This window comes from Lepidochelys kempii, chromosome 3 (assembly GCF_965140285.1).
Source record: "Lepidochelys kempii isolate rLepKem1 chromosome 3, rLepKem1.hap1, whole genome shotgun sequence".
Taxonomy (NCBI): Eukaryota; Metazoa; Chordata; order Testudines; family Cheloniidae; genus Lepidochelys; species Lepidochelys kempii.
Genome location: NC_136382.1, coordinates 202,774,001 through 202,793,113, shown reverse-complemented (window position 1 = coordinate 202,793,113; position 19,113 = coordinate 202,774,001). Strand labels below are relative to the sequence as shown.

The 19,113-nt window shown below is 40.5% G+C and overlaps 1 protein-coding gene and 1 pseudogene across 10 annotated transcripts in view; both read left to right on the top strand.

Moving 5' to 3' along the window:
• The window catches only part of PLCB1 (phospholipase C beta 1), a 653,791-nt gene that overhangs the window by 311,773 nt on the left and 322,905 nt on the right, over nucleotides 1-19,113 (top strand). The window lies entirely within an intron of this gene.
• On the top strand, nucleotides 14,437-16,484 carry LOC140908354 (E3 SUMO-protein ligase ZBED1-like; annotated as a pseudogene).

The following is a 19,113-nucleotide window of genomic DNA, read 5'->3' as shown; positions in this document are numbered from 1 at the left end:
TTAATGACTGAACTTCAAAGAGAATCATCACTACAGTGCTAAGAGTAAGAATAAAATGTTCTTCGAGTGCTTGCTCGCGTCGATTCCATCCTAGGTGTGCGTGTACCCACATGCGCAGTCGTCGGAGACTTTTGCTTTAGCAGTATCCATAGGGGGCCCTCCGTTCCTTAGTTCCTTCTTGCCAACAACTCTGACAGAGGGGCAGGAGGGTAGGTTATGGAATCGACATGAGCAACACATCTCCAAGAACAACAGTTACGAAAGGTAGATAGCCGTTTGGGTTTTTTTCAATTCAAGGAAGATTTTTTGAGAAAATCTACAAGTGAGTGACATTGGGGTTTCGGAACTGATGTGCAAACTGATTCTTAACTTCACATGCTCTGCCTGTAGGGTAGCTGTGATGGATCATCTTCTTTGGGCAGGGAATTATTACAGGTTCTGCCTTAAAATAGATGTTAACATGATCCTTTACGTGCCTCACTGAGAAATAATATTTTCTAGTCTATGAACTTACCATTATGGAGAAAGTGGAAGAAATACTTACAATTACTAAAATAACTTTGGTAATAATGCATGGTTAGATTGACAAGTCAAGATGCTTGGGAAAAAATGGACTTTGTTGTATTTATATAACTGAGGAAAACAAGGTACACTTTTAATCAATAATGCAATGTATCACTCAATTGTTGCTATTTTTCAGAACCCTTTTTGCATCACAAGATGTATTTCAAGTCTGTTTGTTTCAGTGACAAAGTGCTTCTTGTAATAGTCTCTCTCTCTCAAGGTCATTGCAACCTTTTATGTCGGACCTAATTCTTTATTCTCAGCCAGGCATTCACATTCAATAAAATATGTATAAAACCAATTGGGTGAACTTTAAATTTAGCAGACGATCATTTTAACAAGTAAAACGCTGAGTGTCTGACTATGGAGTGTTTTCTCTCCTACTGTGTGCTGGGTTTTCAGTTCTCTTGTTCATATGATCATTCAAATTGAGGGTTAATGATTGCTACACTGGTGTTCTCCGATCTAGGTAATATGCTATAATAGTGTTTGAAAACCTGTAATACGTGGAGCTCATGCCATTGAAGGATAGGGGTTAGGAGGAAGGACTGGACCCCTGAAGGCCCCACACATGTCACAGCCACTTGCTGCAGTTTTTTTCCCTTCAAAAGTAATTCACTTTTCTGCCAGAAGAAGCTCTTCCCCTACCATGCTGCTTGTGTATTTCACTGCCTGTAGAATGAAGAGAGAAGAAGAAACCAAGCACAATGGAGCTGTTGACTGTGAGAAGGAGAGAGAAACTTGGGAAGGTGTCGTGGGCAGTAGATAAAATGCAAGGGAATCCTGTAGAGGCAGAAAGGAGGAACTGGTGGGGAGGAGCCAGGAGGAAAGATACATATTGGGGGTAAGAGAGAAATGAATGTACTGTGAGGGAGGCATCAGGTGAGCTTAGACCAGGGTGAAGCAGGGAGAAAGGAGAGGTCCCTAGGTTGGAACACTGGCCTCACACGGCCATGATAAAGGAGATGCATTCTGTTGATACTGTATCTGTAATTAAGCTGGGTACACTAGAGGTGTTTTCATTTTCCTCCAGGAAAATCCTACTGTGACAGGGACACTCGCCTCTTGTGAGTGCCTCCTGTCGGCCAGGTCTGATGCTGCAATCTTTTTTCTCTTGGCACGCCCTGTAGGTTGTCGGCCTCACTAGATGGCTCTCCAATAGCACAGCTCTCCCGCTAAGTCAAAGCATCAGAATTGATGAATGAATCCCTTCCAGAGTAACAGGAGTTCAACACAGGGTCTTCAGCACTGTCTCTGCGCCCTTTAAATCTAGTCCCTTTCTCAACCCTTTGGTAAAGAGTCCAACTGGAACTGTTGGTCTACCCTGAACAGGGTGTTTAGCCCTACCTCTGGCCCCTTCAAGTCCTGCCTTCACTTGGGCTTCCCAGCAGAGCCTTCTCAGGGCTTAGGCCACTTCACTAGTGGCCTGTGGAGGGACATGGCTCACCCACTACTCCAGGTCCCAGCCCAGGGCCCTGTAAACAACAGCCACATACTGCTTCCCTTAATAATTGCTGCTGAATTCTCTGGGCTGTTTCCCACTTGGTCCCATCACCTTAGGGTTACAGTTCTTGGGTTCTCTCTGTCTGTTCCCTGTGGAGCAGGGTCTCTCCCAGGGCTCTTTGCCTGGAGAGTTGCTCTGTCTTCCAGCCCGTTCTCACTCTTCTGGTCCCAGCCAGCAACTGACCTGCTCAGCCCTTGCAGCTCCTTTTATCTGAGCCTGCTGCGCTCTGATTGGCTGCTCCCCTGCAGCCTTTCTAGGCAGGCCTGAAAGACCCACCTTCACTGCTCCTCTCCTGGGGCTGGGTGTAGTAGGACCCAAGGCCTCGAGCAGGGGACCACCAAAGGCCTGATATACCCTGTCACACCTGCGTATCGGTATTAGGGTGCAGTTTAGGGTTGCCAATTTTGGTTGGCCGTATTCCTGGAGATTTCATCCCATGACATAATCATTAATTAAAGATTAATCTTTAATTCCTGGAGACTCCAGGACAATCCTGGAGGCTTGGCAATCCTAGTGCAGTTTCTTTCTGTAGGCAGTAGAAAGCTGGTGTGTGGGTGGGCGTAACATAAATTTGGTGTCATAGAGGATACAGTATCTCCTGCCTTACCCTCTCCACTCTCAGGACACAGTGTTTTTGACTCCCAGAATGAATGCAATTACTGTATAAAATTATAGACTTCTGGCTATTTGTGGCTTTGGGCAGATTTTTTCAGGGCACTTGATGTGCTCTTTCAGCGCCAGTAGGATAATCCTCAGTAAGCAGGTTAAGTACTTTTCCTGTGTAGTATCTTTTATGTTGGATTCTCTCTTTAAATTTGAGTATAGTGGGAAGAAGAAAGCTGTTCTAACTTTGTAGCTACTAAGACCTACTAAAATAGTTCCTTAGATTTTTCAGGCAGCAAACATCAGGGATTGTAAAATTGTCTGTTTACACTCTACTTTCTTTCATATGTTTATTCTTAGCCTGATGTGATTTACAAAGAAATGATTATTTTCCTTTGAATATGTTTAGGCAACTACTATACTGGATGATTATTAGTCTGCATATATTTTCAAACTCTTTCAAGGGCAATTGAGTAGAAAATGACCAGAAAGTATCACAATAGAAAAAGTAAGATATTAACTTTAACACAATTATCCTAATAATCTGTGGGACAGATTGTCAGGTGGTGCAAAGCAGCATAGCATTGTACAAATCGGTGGCACTACATGGATTTACTGCTGTTGAGGAACTCTGTGTGTGTGTGCCTTTTTCTATACACAGACTTTATATCTAGTATGTATTAGGTATGTTTGCTATTACTGGTGTGTATATCTACATAGAAATATTAAAATTAGCTTAGATTATTTATTTTAAATGTGCTGTTCATAGTTATAATTGCTGTAATATATTTTGGGAGGTGGAGTTGATAAAATTCAAATACTTTCTGTTTTTTTCTAGAGACAAGTACCATTTTAAATAGTTGTTAATAATATAAGCATGGATGCGGTGCACTTAAAATATGAAGGGCATAACCTCTTAGGGACAGATTTTCAAAAGAGTTCAGGGTCAGATTTTCAGATGCCCAGCACTCAAAACTGGAGCCAAATTTTCAAAAGTGCTTAGCACCCAGCCACTCCCATTCTAACGTTTATAGCTGGGTTCTCAAAGGAGTTCAGATTAAAACAACATGCTGAGTGCTTTTGAAATTCTGGCAAGTAATTTTAGTACCGAAATGGGAGCTGAGCTCATCTGAAAATACAGCCTTAATGTACTGTATTCTTAGGCTACTATATCTACTTAATGAACAGGACTAACTCGAGCAACCTCCTTCTGTGATTTAGGCTATGTCTACACAACGGACCTTACCTGTACCGCTGCAGCCATGCCGCTGTCAGGTCTCCTGTGTGGCCGCTCCATGCCAGAGGGAGAGAGATCTCCTGCCGGCATAATTAAACCATCCCCAATGCCGGTACTTTTGTTGGTGAAACTTTTGTCTGTCAGGTAGGTGTTTTCTTCACACCCCTGACTGACAAAAGTTTTACTGAATAAAGTGCTAATGTAGACATATCCTAAGTACTCACCAACATCAGTAAAGATTGGACAATGTAGCCCACAGAGTGTAGCTTATTGCAATAGTCCAAATATAGGTTCCCATTCAAACTCTGAGCAAATTGGCCTTCTATAGGAGATCTACACTTGTTGCTATTAAAAAGTCGTCATATCCTAATTGGCTATAGCTTCTAAGTGGAAGTCTCTGAGCAACATCCCTATTAATAGATCACTGCATAACCTGTCAACTGAAAAATGTAACCGTATTAGGAATTGTACCTTGAAAACGCTTATTAAATATGGATAAAATACAATTTCATTTTTTATACCAGGGAAGTGCAAAAAAACCCAACCCTTTAAGTTCTTATATTGCAATTTATGCTACATGGAGAGACTGCTATACCCAGATATTGTCAATTGTTGGGTTGGAGCCAAAATCTTATTTTTTCACTTTGCTAGTGCAGTTATAACTTACACTTTTTTTCTTTTTCAATTCGTTCAGTATTACCACTACTTTTCTTTAACATACAGATTGCACGCTTTTTGATTCTGTAGGTGTTCATTTCTGACCATGTGTGTGTTCTGTTGCTTTTTCCCTAAAGTTCTAATTCCACCTGTTTTAATAAGATAATGTATAGAAGTCAGCATTTGCTGTAATTGTGAGGGCATTTTTATTCATGTTTGGCACATATTCACTTTTTAATAGCAAGTACTTGTACATGAATTGCACAGTGTTTACTAGCAATAAGTGTGGAATAGAATTTTCCATTAAAATTCCTGTTATTCCCTAATCATTTGGTTTTCCTCTGATGGCATTGTAACATCTGTTTCAATAAGGATTATGCACGCCCAAATCTGGAGGAACATGTAGCCACAAAGAAGATCCCAGTTCTAACTGTTACATATGTATATTCCTCCAAGAAAAGGAAGGAAATGTGGATGAATAATGGGTTTCAAAGTAACAGCTGTGTTAGTCTGTATCCGCAAAAAGAACAGGAGGACTTGTGGCACCTTAGAGACTAACAGATTTATTTGAGCATAAGCTTTTGTGGGCTAAAACCCACTTCATCGGCTGCATAGAGTGGAACATATAGTGAGAAGATACACATATATATACAGAGAGCATGAAAAAGTGCAGTAAGAGGCTAATTAATTAAGATGAGCTATTATCAGCAGGAGGGGGGAAAAGGATAAATAATGAATTTTTATATCTAGAAAGGAGCAATATATTTTTGTCATAGTATGAAGTGGTTTTATGTCTACTTAATATACTAGTCCATAAAATGTGCATATTTGCAATGATTGATTAAATCATGCCTCTCTTTCTTCAGGACAGTCACCCGGAGATAAAGGAATAGGCCAGATTCACACCTTTTGTTAACTCACTCAGGTTCAGTGAACTTCAGTGGAGTTACCCCAAGGATGAATTTTAACGATTATATTCTTTTTCCCACATGCCTCATGCTTTTCTTCGTGCATCTAGCTGCATAGTACTGGTAATTCTATGGAACTGTTGATTTGTAATCCCCTATGGTTTGATTGGCATCTTCATCTGTTAATGGTGCGTGTTAGATTTTGAAATGCTGTAATCAGTTGAGTGCCATCTGCATGTAACATCATATTGCTTTAATGTTTATCAAGTCAGCTATTTTTAGGTACAAATCCTAAATAAAAAGGGGAAAAGATACACTATTTATAGGCATATAGCTGTCTCCATTAAATAAATGGAAAGGAACTGTAATTATAACGCCGATTGACGTTATAAAAGTAACATTTAGCCATTGCTGTAAAATCAGTTGCATCAGTAGCAAGCTGATGTATCACATTGGAATTCTTGTTAGACTTATTAAATACAACCACTTTTCTATTTAAAAACTGATCATGTATAACATTTTGTTGCTAGGCACCTGCTTGGCCAAGCAGTGGTTTCTAGGCATGCAGTTACTTTGACTGTAACCCCTGCAATGCCTACAAGTGATTCTGTTCATGCAAGCTCTAATTTTCCCTTCATTATTTTCCGTGTTCATTTTTCAGTGTTTCAAAGGAATTCCATTTGTGTGGCCTACCTTTAGTCAAGATTTATATTAAAGCCACTCTTTTTTGGAGCTGAAGAAAAAGCATGCGATGGAAATATTACATGACAGACGTTGTTACAATCAAGGGATAACAACAAAAAATCTAAATGAAAGGGCTCTACCTTTTACCCTGTAATTTTTGTATTTTCATGTTCTTTGAACCAAAAAATGTTTCATTTTCAAAAAAAAAAAAAAAAGAAAGAAAGAGGAGAGTCGTTTTCCATTCAGAGAATTAGATGTTCTGTTTGCGAGGTATCCATGAGTCCAGTACAGGTCCAAGAGGGGGGCAGGGATACTACAAAAAGGAAATAATTGGGCTTCTAAATGCAAGTCGCATGTATCTTGTCCAATGTTTTAAAATTATAATGGGAGTTAAATTGTATGTATCAGTTAAAGTTGCTTCCTATAACTTGTGTAACTAATATTTTTTTTCACCTAGGACCAAATTCAGCAAAGCATTTAGGCTTCGATTCAGGAAAGCATCGCTATTTAGAAAGTGCTTAAGCACACGCTAATGTCCCATTGAAGTCAGAGAGGCTTAAGCATGTGCTCTGCTGCATAGGGATGAACTCCTGAGTTGGGGCCCAGGGTCCTCATATGTCCCTCTGACCTTGGACATTTCAGATGTCACATTTTCACGTGTGTTGCTTGGTTTTGCATCATTTTTCTTCTGCGTATTCTGCACAAACAGGCCCCCACTCTACTCTTTTCAAACACATTGTGGCCATTGTAAAGTATGATCCCACTACTTATAATGCTTGAGTTCTCCTGTGCCCTTTCTAGGACTAGTGGTGGAATAAAGGGTCTTGTCAGATTTTTTTAACTCTTTAAATGCTATAAAAAGTGTGTACTCAAGATGACATGATGTGTCAAGGCGCCTGACATGTTTTGTGAAACTTCAATGGAATATTGAGGTATTTAGTGGCTGTCTTTTGAGGTGTATAAATACTACATTTCTGGTCAAATGGCAAATGTTTACAAGGCACCAAAGTGGTCAAAGGCACCCTATCCACATTCGATCCTGCCATGAGGCAATGCTATTGTTACTCCTCTTGACCCAAGCAGTTAGCCAAATTCAGGGTATTACCGTTTGTTCCAGCTAGGAGGGAAAACTAATAGTACAGCCAGATATAAAAATTGTGAATGCAGGTGGACCAAGGATGAAAATCCTGGCTCCACTGAAATCAATTGCTAACCTCCCATGGACTTCAGTTGGGCCAGGATTTCACCCCAAAAGTCTACTTAACTGTCCCTTTCATTTACCTAGATGAAGTCAGGTTCGCAAATAGACATAGTGCCGTCTTTCTTACCTGCAAGTTTTACAAGCTTAGCCTAAATCTACTTTGCATGGCATACAATATGTTCTTTAATATGTGGGCACAAGAGAATGAGTTTAGAAGGGATAAGAGCCTTTGTCTGGAATTGTCTAGCTTTTGTAGTTTCAATAAAATCTATTTAATAGTATAGTCGTTTTAAGGGACCCTTGCTGTTCTGTATGTTGAAGTTAGATTGAGGCTTTGAGCCTACATATTCAAACAATGATATTCTGATTGAAAATAAAAACTAAAAAAAAATGGAGTGCTGAACGTTCTGTTTCTGTCTAAAAAAATTAGAGAGGCTCTGAACAAGAAAGTTTGTTTTTTTTAGTAGGTAGTCTGCTCCAGAGACATGTTCTGAGTGCATATCTCAGCAGTGATTAAAGGAAGTCTTGTCAGTTTCTGCTAACAGCTGTGCTCCACACAGGTTAGGGAATTCTTCTCTTCTTATCTGAAAGAACAAAAAGGGCTACATTTACAAAAGACATTAGAACTATTGCCTGGAATTTCTTTTTTAATTGGGGATAGATCAAGAAATGTCAAAGCATCCAACCCTGTAGCCTTTACGCATATGAGGTATCCATTCCTTTTAGAGTCAAATTGATATTCTCTGGAGGGATAAAGCTTTTCTCAGACATATATGCCAACTACAGTTTTGGAACCTGATCCTCAACTGGTGTAAATCAGCACAGCTCTGTTGAAATAAAAAAATCTACACCATTCCAGGGAATATGTTAGTGACTTGTCTTTCTATGGGCTACTCATCACTGCAGTTAACTCAAGTTGTAACTTGAGTGTTGCCCCTAACTCAAGTCCAGTCCACACACACAAACCCTTCACTCATGTGTGATTGTGTTTTTAACTCAAGTTGGCTGGCTCCTTGGGGGGTACAGGATCAGTTCAAGTTAGCACAACTTGTTAGCTGCTAACACAATCGTTCTGTGCAGCTTGAGTGGTGTTTTGCAGTACATCGCTCTCGAGCTCGGCTAACTTGTGTTAACTCTGTAGTGAAGACAAAACCTCAGAAGCCGTATATTCGTAATGATTTTCCTTGTTCAGCTGCAGAAGAACAAAAATTATACAAGATAAAAATAAATTTAAAAAATCCTAAAATTAGACCCAGCAGGAAACTGTGAGCAGCTCTATGACATTCTAGCACAACAACAATACTGTATACTAGTCAGCTGTGCTCGCTGCTCAAAGCATTAGGAAAGATCTCATTGATACTCTCCCTGGAATATGCTATTGCATTTAGAAAAGTATGAGTATGTATGTGCAAAGGAAGAGAAACCAGCTTTTTTTTTTTTTTTGCCAAAGAACCATGCTCTGTTTCAGTTAGTTTTCAGAGCTATTTCCACCTTTAAAGCATGATTACACCTAGCAATAATTTAAGACTAATATTGCAGTAATGACTCCATGTGCTGCAGACAGTGACACAATTACTAGAAAAATCATACACAAATACAGGGAGCTCGGACTACAGCCATAGACTTTCAGCAAGAAAAGCCAGCAGTTCTGTCACATGAGGTAGAGGAGAACTTTCAGTGGGTCGTATTTGCATATTCTCCTAGCCACTTAGCAAGCCAGCTACTAGAAACAGATACAATCCCATACACATTACATACTCTGGTGAACTACCAAATGTGGTGTGGATTATTTCTAAAGGCATTGATAGAAAATTTACAATTATAGAAAGATAAAACATGCAGTTTAGAATAGTATAAGGACACAGAGGATAGCTGGTGCCATTGTGCTGTTAATGAAGAATAGTACTGCAGGGGTCCATCGCTTTCACTAATCCACTTGATCCCCCACAGATCCAGGCTAACTATGAGATATCAAAGATAACGTTCATAGTGATATATATGCATGGTTCTAGCTCTTCCCTTTTTGTCTGGGTTATTTCAGATCCATTGCTCACAGATTGTTTCTACAATCCATTCAGTCAGTGGTAAGTGCCAGTCATAGATTAGGTGATTATCTTCATAGTGGCATGTAACACATTATTATACTTTATTCTCATGAAGAAAAGGAGTACTTGTGGCACCTTAGAGACTAACCAATTTATTTGAGCATGAGCTTTCGTGAGCTACAGCTCAAGTGAGCTGTAGCTCACGAAAGCTCATGCTCAAATAAATTGGTTAGTCTCTAAGGTGCCACAAGTACTCCTTTTCTTTTTGCGAATACAGACTAACACGGCTGTTACTCTGAAACCTGTCTTTATTCTCATGGTTTCTAAATGAAACAGGTTAAGTATGCTTTGAGTAGCACCCAAACTGATGCAAAGATACAATTCTTCTAGCAGTACATATGTTATGACAGTGGTTACAGGGCATGAAGAATAACCTACTTTTAGACTTGTTTCTACTACATGTTCATAAGACTGTAGAGACAGTAATGTCATCTACAGTGGAACAGAGGGAAGGATGAGGGGGTTTCAGCTATCTATAGAAGACAGATTCTGATGAATATGCTTCACAGCTGCTTGTAATTTTCACTCCAAGAAGAGTCAGTATTCTGAATAAAATGAGCATGTCTAATAGCAGAAGTACTGTCATTAGAAGTATGGTTCAGTTACTTGGTAAAGAGCTCAGATAGCCAACTGGCATGAATGCTCAGGCTAAAATGTTTTGCTTTCCACTTTAGACTCCAGTGCAAATAGATGGACGAAGATTAATAAACCACTTAATCTATCTCTATACCCAAATACTGCCATGTGCCCGCTGTGATTCTTTCTTCTGCATCCAGGGATGTTATCCATTAGCTATCCTGGGAACTGCTCCTTCCCCCAAATCTCTATAGATAAACCCATATATTGGTCAGTGCAGCCTTGTATCCTAGAGACCAGGCTGACTGAGCACATTTGAATAAGAACATCTTAAGAGCTTGTCAGTGATGTGACTTAACTGGCTAGAGGGATCTCTGTCAAACAACACAACCCATGCCCTGTTCAAGGAGGACTTTAGCATGCTGCTTACAGCAGTGCTCCTAAGTCCATGGCAGTTCAAAGAGAAAGGGTAGGTACTGAATGTAGATGGGTCTCCCATAAAGCAGTGCAGATGCAAAGCATGACCACACAGTCGTAAAGCTGGGTTGCCTTTTTAGTTGGGGTTTATCATGAGTGTTGCATTAAAGTCAAGCTTGTGTGCCTCTCTTAGCAGCACCGGGAGAGAGGAAGTAGTTCCAGAGCTGGTAAGTGTGTGTGTGGAGGGGAAGCCAAGTGAAAATGGAACTTGCATTTATTCACTGGGGGGGTAGGTAGTCACAGCCCTTACATGGCTGTCTGCAGAAGTAAGTCCAAGTACCTTTTGCTCCCCTCTCTTCTCAGATTCTGACTCTGGCTGTGGGAGGAAAGGTGGGTGCTGCTTACCTGATATTCCCTCCTACAAGAGAGTGGGTGGGGAGTGGATAGAGCTCCGCCTCCGTTTGTGACAGGGAGGAGTGAGCAGCTCCATGAAAACAGGTGAAGTAACTTATTTCCCACTCTCTCCCAAAGGCAGCGGGGAGGAACAGTGAATCTACATGCATCCGTTGATCTACTCCTGGGGTGGCAAAGCTGCGCGTTGCCCTTTACTCAGGGCAAGTTGTAACTAGAGCTTGTTGAAAAATGGAAATCCCTTCCTGTGGAATTTTTGAAAAAAAAAATCATCCTGAACTATGAAATTTTTCAGTGGAAAGGAGAACTGAAATGGAATTTCTCAGCTTCCCAGAAGCCCAGCTGGAAGGCTCTTGTCAATTTCACTCACTAAGTGAAATTGTCAAGTGCCTTTAGCTGGGCTTCTGGAGAGGCAGAGAGTGGGGGTGCTCATTTTGCTTCCCCCCAGCTCCAGGAGCCAGTGAGGCAGAGAACTGGGGTGCTCATCCCCTCTGGCCCCCAGATTGGGGTGGCGGGGGGAGGCAGAAAGGCAGAGTCAGGATGCTCAGCCTTGGCAGCCCCCTTGAAATGCTTTTGTCAATTTCACTTTCGGCCCAGAAGAGCCTTCCTGGCAGTAGACAGGGAGCCATCACTTGGATTTTCCCAATAGAACGTTTTTGTTAGTTTTTTTGCAATACTGATGTTTTCATGCAGACCATTTTGGTTTTGCGAAAAAAAGACATTTTTCATTGGAAAATCATTCTGACAAAAAAATTTCCAACCAGCTCTAGTTGCAACCTTACCATCTAGCCCAGAGCAGTTCGAGGTATAGCTAATGCAGTGCTCTGATATAGCTACACAAAATGATGCAGACGACAACAGTCAGGCTACTTTCCTGGATTATCTTTCTCTGAGTCTATGTCAGAGAAGAACAGATGTAACCACTCTATTGTCCTGGTTATCTGTATTCTATGTATAGGCCATGCACATTCACTATTAAAAATAAAATTTGTCATCACAACTGGCAGTAACTGTCACCTTTGTCTGGGCTGTCTATTGAGAGGCACCTGTGTAACTCAGTTTAGTTTGGGATTCATTTTAAGCAGGCTCTTAGGGGCAAAGACGCACAGATGGATTTATTTATAGAAGTAAATTGCAGTCAATGAAAATACTCCTATTTCTTTGCGAATGCAGTTCTTTGACTCATTAATCTTGATACTTGTTGAAAGGGTTTTTCCTTTACAACATAAAATGTATGTGTGAGAGCACCAGTCAAAGTGCTGGTTTCAGAGTAGCAGCCGTGTTAGTCTGTATTCGCAAAAAGAACAGGAGGACTTGTGGCACCTTAGAGACTAACCAATTTATTTGAGCATAAGCTTCTGTGAGCCACAGCTCACTTCATCGGATGCAGAAAGTGGAAAACTGCTGAATTTTCTGGTCTTATTCTAAAGTACAGCATATGGCTTACACTTTCAAAACCTGCTTCCGATTGTGGGCACAATTAATTGGGCTTTTTAATTGCACCCACTGGATGTGTCTACATAGTTATTTTTACCTCACATTAGCTGATTGTCAGTTAACTCAAGGTCGTTAACCACTGGGTAAAGGCAAGTATGGACACTCAGTAAGGCCTTGTCTTCACTAGGAAAAGAAGTGTGTTCTTCACTTGAGGTAAAATCCTAGTGAAGACAAGGCAAACTGTTGATTTAACATGAGTTAGTAGGTCAAGATAAACCCTAGGCTCCTCCCTCATCTTTAAATTGACCTGCTAACACTATGTGAAAACTGCAAGCCTCCTTGTCTTCACTGGGATTTTGCTTCATGCTGGTTACTTTGTGTTAGCTAACTGGAGATACGAACCTTCTTTCTTGAAAGAAAGTGAAAATGCAGTCCAAATATTTGTGCCAGGCTACAAAGGTTTGTGATTTTTCTTAGGGTAAATCACAATCTCTCTCTTACACTCTCACTTGCTCTCCAAACCCTTCATTATTAAGGTTGCAAAGTCAAGCACTTGAGAGTTAGGAAATACCAGAATTAAGGTTCCCTGTGTGGACGGATAATGTTCAGTTCCTCTGTGGAGATGGCGCATGCTCAGTGGGGTCACACACAGGAGCTGTAAGGGGATGGTAGGTATGGCACACAGGGATTACGTGCTGTGAGTCATTGGAGTGTGCTCAGTGTAGACAGAATCTTCAGGGAATTTAGCTTCTAAAACTGAGGAAACCTCTAGTGAGCATGTGCCCACTGAATTTTTTCAAAGGCTTATCACTTAGCCACAGTATTTGGTTGGATTTTCATAGGAATGGCAAGAGGCATATACCTGACACAAAGGCCACCCCCTGCCAAATTTCAAGTCCTGGTTCCAAATCATGGGGGCTCCAGAGCTTCCCAAAGAAAAGATAATCAGAATATTTTAACATGGGCAAAACAATATATTTTTCCTTTGCCTCATTCTTGGAAACAGATGAACCATTTTGGCTGATATAAATTAAAAAAAAGGGGGAAAAAATCAGCTCGAGGAAGACATCGGCCATGTAAAAATTCAGCCCAAATAGTTAAAGTTTGGCAAAGTTATAAGCCATTGAAAACAGCTTCTTATAATGGGAAGTGTCAAGCAACTTTAATTATTGGTGGCACTACCAAGCCCATGTATAATTACAAATTAGGGTTGTCAATTAATTGCAGTTAAGTCAAGCGATAAACGCAAAACAAATTAACTAGATTTTAAAAAATAACAATTAATCACAGTTAATAATAGAATACCAATTTAAATTTATTATAAATGTTTTTGCTTGTTTTTCTACATTTTCAAATACATTGATTTCAGTTACAACACAGAATACAAATTGTACAGTGCTCATTTTATATTATTTTTATTCAAAATATTTTCACTGTCCAAAAGCTAAACAAAAGAAATCATATTTTTTCAGTTCACCTCATACAAGTAGTGTAGTGCAATCTCTTTATTGTGAAAGGGCAACTTACAAAAGTAGAATTATTTTTTTAGGGACGTCAATCGCAGTTAACCCAAGTGATTAATGCAAAATTAACGCTTTTTTAAAACAAATATTAACCGCACCTCTCTATTTTCACCCTTTTCACTTACTGTACTTCATCACTTAGAATCATAGAATATCAGGGTTGGAAGGGACCTCAGGAGGTCATCTAGTCCAACCCCCTGCTCAAAAGCAGGACCCATCCCCAATTAAATCATCCCAGCCAGGGCTTTGTCAAGCCTGACCTTAAAAACTTCTAAGGAAGGAGATTCCACCACCTCCCTAGGCAATGCATTCCAGTGTTTCACCACCCTCCTAGTGAAAAAGTTTTTCCTAATATCCAACCTAAACCTCCCCCACTGCAACTTGAGACCATTACTCCTTGCCCTGTCCTCTTCTACCACTGAGAATAGTCTAGAACCATCCTCTCTGGAACCACCTCTCAGGTAGTTGAAAGCAGCTATCAAATCCCCCCTCATTCTTCTCTTCCACAGACTAAACAATCCCAGTTCCCTCAGCCTCTCCTCACTTGGCGGACATTGGCACAGAGCTGTGTTCTCATGATATGAAGTGATTAAATATCAGAAGAAGTTAATGGAGCAAAGCAGTAAAAGTTTAGGTCTTTTGAATAGGAAGTTTATTTTTAAAAAATGTCCGGATGGTTCTCTGGATAAAAAGATGGTTATCTTTAGCTATTGCAAGGCTGAGTTCCAATACCGTCGAAGTACTTCAAATCTGCAATACCACCTAGGTGCTAAACATGCTTTCTCCTCCAGTTCTTGTGCTCCAGATAACCCCGCAACAGCAAATGAATCCCACCAGTCGAGACAGAGTACTCTTACAGAGTTTCAGGATTGCTACAAGCCCATGGATCAAACAAAGTACAACAGTTTAACCAGTGCTACTGAAAGTGGATAGCTATGGACTGCAGACCACTCAACACTGTAAACAACAGAGGGCTGAAAAATGTTGTTCAAATTGCATCTTCCAATCAGTCACACACCTTGCCGTCCCGAGGAACCATTTCATCAGGAATACATGACCTATATAATAATGAGCAGATTACAAAGCTGGAGCTTCTGTAAAATGCACTCGCTGTTGCTGTGACTGGTGATCACTGGACATCCTTGAGCAATCACAGCTATCTTGGAGTCACGACACCCCTGATTGAAGCTGCATGGACACTGCAATCGTTTGCTTTAATGATAACACATACTGAAGAGAGACATTATGCTGAAGCATATGCAGAGCGTTTCTTGGATGTTGCAGAAGAATGGAATATTCAGGAAAAGGTAACAACAGTTAGTACTGACCGTGCATGTAAAATGATAGCAGCAGACAGTGGTTTGCCTTTTGAACACGGCCGGCATCACGCACAGTCTGCAGCAATCCCTCACAGTAGCGCTCAGTGATGGCGGTTTGGAAAATACGCTGGCAAAATGTAGAAAACTTGTGGGCCATTTCAAACACAGTCCAGCTAACAGTACAGAGCTAGGAATACCACAAGCTACAAATGGACAGAAAACGATGCACAAGATATTTCAACCAGATGGAACTCCACATTGGGTAGGGTTCAGCACCTGCTTTTCAGTAAAGCCACTGTCTCAGCCACATTAGCTCTTCAAAAGCACAATCTATCAGTGCCAACAGGTAGGATTTGGAAAGGCTAGAAACAGGACTTGAGCCCTGCAGGTTTGTGACTGAACTCCTTGGGGGGAGAACTGTATGTCTCCTGCTCTGTGGTTTTACTCGCGTTCTGCCATTTATTTCATGTGATAGCAGTCTCAGATGATGACTCAGCACATGTTGTTTGATTTAAGAACACTGTCGCTGCAGATTTGTGAAAACGCAAAGGAGGTACCAATGTGAGCTTTCTAAAGATAGCTACAGCACTCAACCCAAGGTTTAAGAATCTGAAGTGCTTTCCAAAATCTGAGAGCAACAAGGTGTGGAACATGCTGTCAGAAGTCTTTAAAAAGCAACACTCTGATTTGGAAACTACAGAACCCGAACCACCAAAAAAGAAAAACAACCTTCTGCTGGTGGCATCTGACTCAGATGATGAAAATGAACATAGAATATCAGGGTTGGAAGGGACCTCAGGAGATCATCTAGTCCAACCCCCTGCTCAAAGCAGGACCAATCCCCAATTATTATTATTTTTTTTTGCCCTAGATTCCGAAATGGCCCCCTCAAGGATTGAAGTCACAACCCTGGGTTTAGCAGGCCAGTGCTCAAACCACTGAGCTATCCCTCCCACCCAAGCATCAGTCTGCACTGCTATGCAGTGATTGTCATCGAACAGAACCCATCATCAGCATGGAAGAATGCGGGTAACACAGACCAGGAGACATATAATTCTTCCCCAAGTAGTTCATTCACAAATTTCATTAACACATGATTTTTTAATGAGTGTCATCAGCGTGGAAACATGTCCTCTGGAATGGTGGCTGAAGCATGAAGGGGCATATGAATGTTTAGCATATCTGGCACATAAATACCTTGCAATGACAGCCACAGTAGTGCCATACGAATGCCTGTTCTCACTTTCAAGTGACATTGTAAATAAGAAGCGGACACCATTATCTCCCGTAAATGTAAACAAACTTGTTTGTCTTAGCAATTGGCTGAAGAAAAGATAGGACTGAGTGGACTTGTAGGCTCTAAAGTTTTATATTGTTTTACTTTTGAGTGCAGTTATGTAAAAAACAACAACCTACATTTGTAAGTTGCACTTTCACGATAAAGAGATTGCTCTACAATACTTGTATGAGGTGAATTGAAAAATACTTTTTCTTTTATCTTTCTTACAGTGCAAATATTTATAATAAAAATAATATAAAGTGAGCACGGTATTCTTTGTATTCTGTGTTGTAACTGAAATCAATATATTTGAAAATGTAGAAAACATTCAAAAATATTTAAATAAATGGTATTCTATTACTGTTTAACAGTGTGATTGAAATTGCGATTAATCATGACTATTCTTTTAATCTGAGATTAATCGTGATTAATTTTTTTAATTCTTTGACAGCCCTATTACAACTGTTTTTAGTCTGGAGCAAATATTTGGGGAGCATCCAGACTTGCCTTTACAAAAGTGTTAGCTACCTCGAGTTAATTTTCAATGAGTTAATTAGAGGTAAAATACCTCTAGCGAAGAGAAGCCCATTGAAGAGATTACTACTCTATCACATCCTCACATTTTATACCAAAGTCTATAGGTATAACTGTGGACACAATTAATTCCATTTGTATTAAACTGTGTGTGCAAAACTGCAACAATATTGGAAGGTGGACTGAGATCCTGATATTTAGTTGGGCCACAACCCCACCTTCAATATTAAGGTAGAAAATTTCATTTCAAAATTAAATGTAGTATCCAGGTGCAGTTAGATACTTAGGTTTCAAAATGGGTACGGTTCTGGGGCCAACTTAATTCTGCCCACAATATTGAAGACGGTTTTGAAAAATTCAGGCCTAAATGTCTCTTGCCTTCCATAGATTAAGCCGCTGGAATTTCTCCCACTTCTCCATTCGGTGTTTTAAAACTTATCATTTCACGTTATTTATTGGCTTAAAAATATGACTGAGATAATAGTACTGTGAAGAGACCACTGGGTCTCTGTTCATCTGTCCCCCAGAGTTCAGACCCTTGAACTATCAGTTCTGCAAGTTGCTGAGAGATCTATTTATATCCAGCGTTTTGAATTCAGATTCCTTGGGGAGAACAAGATTTTTGTGCAGATCAGAAGTAAGAGCACTTTTTTATCTGCTACCTAATGTCTTCCTCCTACCTTCATTTCTGTGACACCCCTTCTCTCTGACAGACAAAACCTTGTTGAAGCTCAAGCTCACGCAGCGTTGGTTAAGACTCCTACTCCTTCTAAACTTAGAATAACTTTTGCTACTTATAAAAAAAGAGACATCTATTGTTAAAGCAATCAGCAGCCTTTCCTGCCACGTTTAAGGTGTTTGGTTCCTATAGAAAATGTTTCCCTTAATTTTTTTTTAAAAGCATGTTTTGGTTCATATTGATCCCAGAGCTGTAAATCATAATTATTTAGAATTATTGTCTCAAGAAATGATTCTCTTTGGCTGGCCATGGAAGATTTGATCAGTCTTCGTAGAAATATGGCTAACCTGCTAAAATGGATGATGCCTTCTTCTGTTCACACTACTGCTTGAGGGTTTACCGTTTACAGAAGAGGGATAAACTTGGTCATGCCATTTCTATGCGTCCAGCAGTGAAAAACTTAGTGGGTAATACCTGGGTCACTCCTGATGCAAAATGTAAGCTTTCTTCTTTGTAGTTCTAAATGACTCACAGATAAAGTGAAGCTGTGGACTCAAGCACTCCAGGTCCTCTAGCAAATCTTTTCTTCCTAACGAGCAACAAATTCCTATTGAGGACCCCAGACAGAAAATGAATTGTAGAGTTTTAAAGAGAGAGAACAATACATTCTCATATGAATTCTGTACCATTTAGCTTGCCATTTCCATATGCTCCTGCAAGATTTCTTAACAAAAGCTAGGGATAATGCTGTCTCTGCAGAGAGACTGTAATGGAGTCCTACTCACCACTGAGGCACCTTCTTGGGGCTGCATCTGGGAATTAGCTCTGCCCAGTCTAATATCCCCTTCCGTCTTTCATTCATGCTGCAGCCCCTCTCATGGTCCAGGAGTCACAGTGCTTCCTCTTTGTGAGTCAGGATGCTCCCTCCGTGTGGCCTAGCCTTCCAGCCAGGTCACTATCGTTTTCCCATTCCGGGACATCAAAGTCTCACTGGATTGGTTGACCGGGTTTTGTTCCCAGCAGTCATCCAATTCAAAGCTATCAGTTCAATTCAATCCTTCCCAGTGGCTGGTAGGGGAACCCAGACATGCCCACTATTCCGGGTTTCATCCTAGGGACCCTCAGATCAGTGGCCAAGGTCTGCACCATCCCAAACCTTGCTGTCATCTCCCTGGGCCTTGTGCTAATCCACCTCTACAAGTGTAACTCCACTTAAGAAGAAACCCTATCTAAGTTAGCTTGTTGTAAAGCACATCGTTAGGTGAGACTAAATACAGTAGGCTGCTTGTGTTTTAAAATCCCCTTTTCCCCAAAACTTTGCTCCAACTGCTAAATAAAGCATTTTATTTTAGGAAGGTTTTTGGTCACAATATCACTGATCACCAAAGGGAAGAAATGCAGGTGCCTAACATCCAGTCAGTCCTGCAGGGTTAAAAGCAGTCGATAGTGCACCTGGGTGCTAATTTAAGAGTTTC